The sequence below is a fragment of the Stegostoma tigrinum genome, chromosome 7 (genome assembly GCF_030684315.1).
Source record: "Stegostoma tigrinum isolate sSteTig4 chromosome 7, sSteTig4.hap1, whole genome shotgun sequence".
NCBI lineage: Eukaryota > Metazoa > Chordata > Chondrichthyes > Orectolobiformes > Stegostomatidae > Stegostoma > Stegostoma tigrinum.
In genome coordinates, this window is record NC_081360.1 from 35,966,445 (window position 1) to 35,973,454 (window position 7,010).

The window sequence follows — 7,010 nt, forward strand, 5'->3', positions numbered from 1 at the left end:
TTTAGACATGAGAAATGCAGGATTACAGGGAAAGGTTGGGAGATGGGTCTGGGTGGGATGCACTTTAGAGCAGTGGTATGGACTTGTTGGGCTGAGTGGCCTGTTTCCACACTGTAGGGATTCTATGATTCTGTGAAGAGACACAGAAACAGCAGATGTTGAAAACAGTAACAGAAAGGATGTTCTTTGTTAGCCATCAGGTGGGAGCTCATTCTATGGTTCAAGAGACAGGACTTTTGCACATTGAGGGACACTGGAAGGTTCACCCTGGCCAGGAGAGGAAATGATTGGAATGAATGATGGGAACTTGACTGTTAGCAGTTTGTAGATTATCAAATTAGAAGTGGAAATGAAAGTGCGTGTTATGGGAAGCCTGCTGGAAGCTGATTATTGTGATGACTAGAATTCAGTGGATAGCAAGAGATAAACTACAAACATGAAAGTAAGTAAGTGGGGGTAACTGTTCTGCAGTTAGTTGTCATGTATGATTGGCAAAGCTCATTGGAAATCAAGCACCTGCTATTCCTGCATAAATTCCCCAATTTTCCATTCTGCTTAGACTCAGGCAATCAGAAAGCACAAACCAGGTTTCTGTACTTAACAAGAGTTACTATTTATTATAAATAAATTCCAGCAATGGAAAAACAACTAACAAATGTTGTCAAGTAGCCACTACTAAAAACTCTAATCCCCTTATAAAATATTCTCTGCGTGCACTAACAGACATAGATAGATAAAAGGAAGTAGTGTTTGGGTGGAGTGGAAAACTCTGGGGAAGCAGTTCAATGGCCTGATCCACAAGGATCGCTGAGATGATTATTTTTCTTGCCAGCCCTTGCTGGCTTCAAACCTCTCTTCTAATTCATTTCACCTCCTCACAGAAGGCACAGGAGATTGTCTCACAAATGATAAAGTCTTTGACTTACTGGTTAAAACTAACAGCTTACAGCAACTGATGAAAAACTAATTGGCTTTCTTCAGGTTTCAGATATTTCCTACTATGGAGAGACACACTACCTCCCATTATAGAGATCTCTGAAGGCTTCTGCCAGTATCTTTTGCACCCACAAGCTGTTCAGCTACCCAGGAAATAATCATATAATGTTGGAAGGCTGATAGTTTGTCCAATAACCATTACAAAAATCAACCACTTATGTGTTGCTGACTGGATCTTACTTTGTACACATCCTTGGTACCAGCCAGTCTGCAGCAAGCTTCTCCACTGGTTGATTAAAGCAACAATGTAAACGTCACTTACAATCTGTTTTGACAATTTTGCTTTTAAGAAGTGTAGCAAACATTCCCATATCCTTGGTTTTAAAGTCATCCTTTTTCTATTTAATTCCATAGTCAAAAATATGGAAAAATAAAAATATCCTGTCCTTTCATGGTACAAGGTGTATAACATATGATATATCATGGGTGTATAGATATAATGTTGATTTAAAATGTATTGTTATAATAACAATCTTAAAACATGAAATCTTTTTGTGTGATCCTTTGAATTCAGTAACTGAGAATTCAAATTTATTTTTAAAAAGCTATTGATCTCTACTGGGATCATAACACTTGCTGTTCATCCATGATCTGAGGTGGTACAGCAGGCTCAATTAGCTGAATGGCCTATTCCAGTTCCTATTCCACTGTTTTACAAATATGTTTATGTCACACAGAAAAACGTTATTGCACATGGGCTTTGAAATGAGATAATTTCATACAGCTTTTCCCCAATATATTTTCAGTAGATAATTACGAAAATAAATGATTGACACCAAGATTTTGCAATTGTCACCATTGCTGACCTTTATTAATCTTATTGGGATTATTAGTAAATCTAATTAATGAACTGAAGCCGCAAACATACGCTTTAAATATGTGACAGCAACAAGCAGAATCCAATTTTCCCATTCTGCACCATAGGCCTGTGGCTTCTCAGAATTAAATTGAAGAGATTCCAAGAAGGATGTTTACAGTCAAAAGAGATTTTGTTCCTTCAGTCTGGGAATATTTGACTACAGGCTCAAGAGAGAAATTCCAAAGTCAAATCCAATACACCATCCAGTTCCTGTACCAGATTTATTTTTACTTCATACTGAAAGTTTGAAAACAATTATTTTAATAAGAAATGAAAAGTGAAACAAAATGAGTATCAATTTTTTCTAAGAATTATACTATGTTTCATTTTTAGTTGGTTATATCTATCAAAAGGGAGGTAGGGAAAGAAATTATTCAATAGTTGTATGGTCATGTCCTAAATGCATGGGAAAGGACTGTATTTATTTCATAAAATATCGTGAACAGAACAATTTGCAGCTGAGCTACTTTATATGGCCATGAGTAGGCCCATCAAGCCCGCTCTGCCAGTTAATATGACCATGGCTAATCAAACATTTCAATACTTTTACCCGAACTATCCCATTAGCCTGTTACATCATTCAAAATGTATCAACCTCTAACTGTATTCTAAGACTGAGCTCCTACAATTTCAAAGATTCAGTGTTCTCTTAATAAAAACAATTCTCATCATCTTGATCCTAAATGGCATCTTCCTTATTTTTAAATTGATCCCCCGGTTCTAAAATCCCCAACTAAGATAAATACTTTGCTTGCATCTACACAAATAAAAGCAAAATTTCGTGGATGCTGGAAATCAAGAACAAAATAGTTTGGGGTTTTTCCTCTCAAAACAGAGAAGGCAGAGTTGAAGCCTGATTGAGGTGTACAGAGTTATGAGCAGCTTATATAGGGTAGATAGAGAGAAACTTTTCCCCTTCATAAAGGGATAGTAAACTAGGGTTACAGTTTTAAGCTATGGAACAGGAGGTTTGGAGGGGATTTGAGGAAAATGTTCTCACCCAAAGGATTGTGAGTATTTGGAACTGTGACAATGCTATGGCTTTAAGAGGTGTATTTTGTCCTTTTCTTGTGATCAAGAAAGGTTGAGACAGAGACACGAAGCAAGATGCTTCAAGTCAATGAAGTAAACAGTTTATGAGGTGTTGGGTTTTTATTTTAAGTTGTAACAATAGAAGCAGTCTGAATGGGTGGGGTCAAACTCCCACAGGATATTAGTTTAGCTATCAGTAGCTGTTGGGGTATGGAAGCTGCTATCTCTCCCTGCTATAACAAAACACTTTGAGTTCTCTCTTTCTCTGAGCTTTTCTCTTGATATTTTTTCTTCCTAGACTGGAGAATTGCATGCGAGACAATCTAGTTTACTTAATTTGTGTCTGATGAGTGTGTGTTTATGGAATATTACTGTATTGGAACAGTTGTTGTTTGCTATTTACAGCATCTATCATTTTGTTAAGTTCTCCAATAGAATTGTTATTCCAATCCTTCTTTCTTTTGTTTGTATTCTAACTATAGTATATGTATCTAGAGTGTTTTGTTTCAAGCCTGGTAGTTTGACCAATCGAATTGCATCCAGAATGCCATGCCTGGCACTCACCTTTAAAATACAAAAAAGCTAGGGTCCAAACTATTTCCTTGACATGTTTTGAGGAGGTTCGGTCTACTCCACAACAGAACACATTGCCTAAATGGGAAGTTGAGGCAGGAACCACCAAGATATTTAAAAAGTATTTTAATAAAGGCTTAAAATACCATGGCATTCAAAGCTACAGGCCAATAGGGTTAGAGCAGATAGATGTTTAATGACCAACACAGACATGATGAGCTGAAAAGCCATTTTCCATGCTATTAAAAGCTCAGTGACTCTGTAAAGAGAAAATGTTTGAGGAACTCAGTGTTTTTCAACTTCTAAGATTTCTTTCACACCTTCACATATCCATTTTGAATCTTTATCTCTCCTTTATCATCATTATCTCTGTCTTCGTTCTGGGCACCCACACAGTTGGTTCTACTTGCTCCCCCTCCCACATTTCGCCAGCATAAAACCTACTATTTTTCAGTACTGATGAAGACTCATAGCAGGCTCAAACTGTTAACTCTGCTTCTCTCTCTCCTGATGCTGCCAGACCTGTTGAATTTCTTCAGCACTTTCTGTTTTAATTATCTGCAGGTAACCTGAATATCCATTTAAAGTATTTTGTAGGTTTCAATGAATTCACTTCTTATTCTTCTAAACATTAAAGAATACAGGCACCAGTTGCTTAATTTCTATTGGTAGGTCAGTCCTGCCATCCTAGGAACAAGTCAGGTGACCCTCATTACACTCCCTCAACAACAATAACATCTTTCTTAAGATAAGGAAACCAAAGCAGCGCCTACTACTCCAGGTGCAGTACATCATTCATTGACTCTCATTCTGAAAGAAAATGTTCATTTGTTTAGTGATGCTTTTTGTATGGTTTGGATCCACCTGGTCTACCCAAAAGACAAAGTATTTGCAGCTCAGAATGCACTTGGGTGCCATTCTCTCAGGATTCTGCAAATAGCCATTAGACAGCATGGAGGTTCCATTTTCCTTCATGGATCATTACTCAGTCCTTCGACACACAAGTTTTCTGACACCAGGGAGCGTGCAACATAGAAAGTCAGAACTGCAACAACTACATTGTGTCACAGTATGGTTCAAAGAAATTTCACTATATTCATGTGGTGTCTTCTACTGCAGGGTATGCTCAAATATGTAACTTAATTTGCCACTTGTATACTCCTGCTGCTATGGTGTCAAATGGGATTTAAAATCCAGAAAACAAGCAAATCCATTCCTTCTCATTCAGATTTGTTCAAATCTGGGAAATAAATAGCCAAGACTAAAGATGACATTAATATTTCAACTGTTTCTGAAAAATAACATTGGATTGCTGATGATGTGCAGTATATAGAATTATTTCTTGGGAAACTGCAAAGTGGTGGGTAACTTCAACTGGAACTGCTGAAAGGTTCAGATTAATCGTTGGGATAAGAACTATGTAAACAAGTTTGCCTTCCTTTCCCAATAAAGGATTCGGAATCCCAGAAGTTTGTGAAACAATCAGATGTCACTGCCTCACCTCTGTTTAAATGCGTCTTTAACAATCCAAATAATGATGGACTGGAGTCGAGAAGTCAACAAACACATTACATCGGCACAGAAGCTGTGTCCAATTGCCACATGTATTCCCTGTAAAAAGCACACATAGTGTCATTTAGCATGGAAACAGACCCTTTGGTCTAACTCATCCATGCCAACCAGATATCCTGAACTGATCTACTCCTATTTGCCAGCCTTTGGCCCATATCCATCTAAACCGTTCCTATTCATACACCCATCCAGATGCCTTTTAAACGTTGTAATTGTACCCACCTCCACCACCTCCTCTGGCAGCTCATTCCATACACTCATCACCCACTACTTAAAAATAATTGCCCCTGGGGTCCCTTTAAAATTTTTATCCTCTCACCTTAAACCTATGCCCTTTAGGACTCCCCTACCTTGGGGAGAGACCTTTGCTATTCACCCTATTCATGCCCCTCATGATTTTATAAATCTCTGTAAGGTCACCCCCCAGCCTCCAACGGTCCAGGGAAAGAAAGGTCCCAGCCTATTCAGTCTCTCTCTCCAGCTCAAACTCTCCATGTAGCATTGCATCCTTTAAATAGACAGCGGCAGTCACGTCCCTCTTTTGTCTCTGTTGCTGGATCACAGAAAACGTTGCTAAACACATGTGGTGCAATACTGCTTTAGTAATCTGTTCAAAACCAGTTTCCCCAGACAGGTGCAGGAAGCTGCGGGGGTGGGTGGGTGTGCAGAGAGGGCATTATCCGCCTCTGAGTTTCTTGCGTGCGTTTGATGAGGAAAGAGAGCCACCTCCACAATTTGATGGTTTCACAACTCCGCGCCCGAAATTTTCAAGGTTACAGGTGTTCCAATCAGTTTCTACAACAAAGGGATCAACCAAATAATAAAATACACTACAAAGGGATTTTAGGTCGAGGCCAACATTGTGTTTGGATCCCATGATAATATATTGTTAAGAATAAGTATTTAGTTAGTGGCAATCTTAGAGAGCGCGGAGCTAACGAAAATGTCTGTGTTGAAGAAATGCACACCACTTTTGTTTTAGGAATTTCTTTGCTACGCAGATTGGCATGTTGTAAATAGCTCAAATTACCGATCGAAGGAAATGGATCGTTCAGAGATTGGAAATTAAACTAGTGAGTCGAAGGGTTTCAGTGCTGAACTCTCCAAAAGATCGATGAATAATTGTTCAAAATAAACTAGGTGTGGAGGGTGCTTCACTTTATCTACAACACCCTCTGAATGGAATTACCCTAGAGCAGTTTTCAATCAATTAATTTGTTAAGGACTAACAACAGTCACTAGAATGTAAGACGTCTTGAGGTGCCTCGCAGAGGCATTTTAGAACATGGCATTGGGGCATAAAGGCAGATATCAGGACAAATGAACGAAAAAAAGCTTTGTCAAAAATTTCGATTTTAAGCAATGTGATAGGCGATAGAGTATGGAGTGGTGTAGCAGCAACCAAACCAGAGTTCAGGGTTCCCCTGTGTCATTATACTTGACTAATAAAGTATTGGCGTTCTACAGATTTAATTTCCACTCAGACAGAGGGGGAAAGGGCAACTCGAAACGAGCCACCAGGCGAGAGACTACTGTCTGCGCTATAATGATGTGCGGCATCTTCTGAAACCAACAAGTTGAGATCCTTGACATAACGATTATCCTTCCAGTCCGATGATGTGAGGTCTTGGAAACTCATGTTTAATCAGAATTCAGAACAAGACCTGGTCAATATTTGTTTGTGGTTAGACATCACAAAGATCTGTGGGTCAAAATCCTGGCACTCCGTCCAATACAGCACTGTAGGCGTACCCTTCGCCGCAGGGACCGTGGCGGTTTAAGAAGGTGGATCATCATCACCCTCTTAAGGGTAATTAGGGACGGGAATCAATGCTGGCTCAGCCAGCGACGCCCACGTCCCCTGAATGAGTCAAAAGACAATAACCCCATTTTTAAAGAATGTTTTCAGTTCTGATTAATTCACCGTCAGTTTGATGTTGTTTACCTACGTATGGTACAATAGTCATCATTTTTTCTG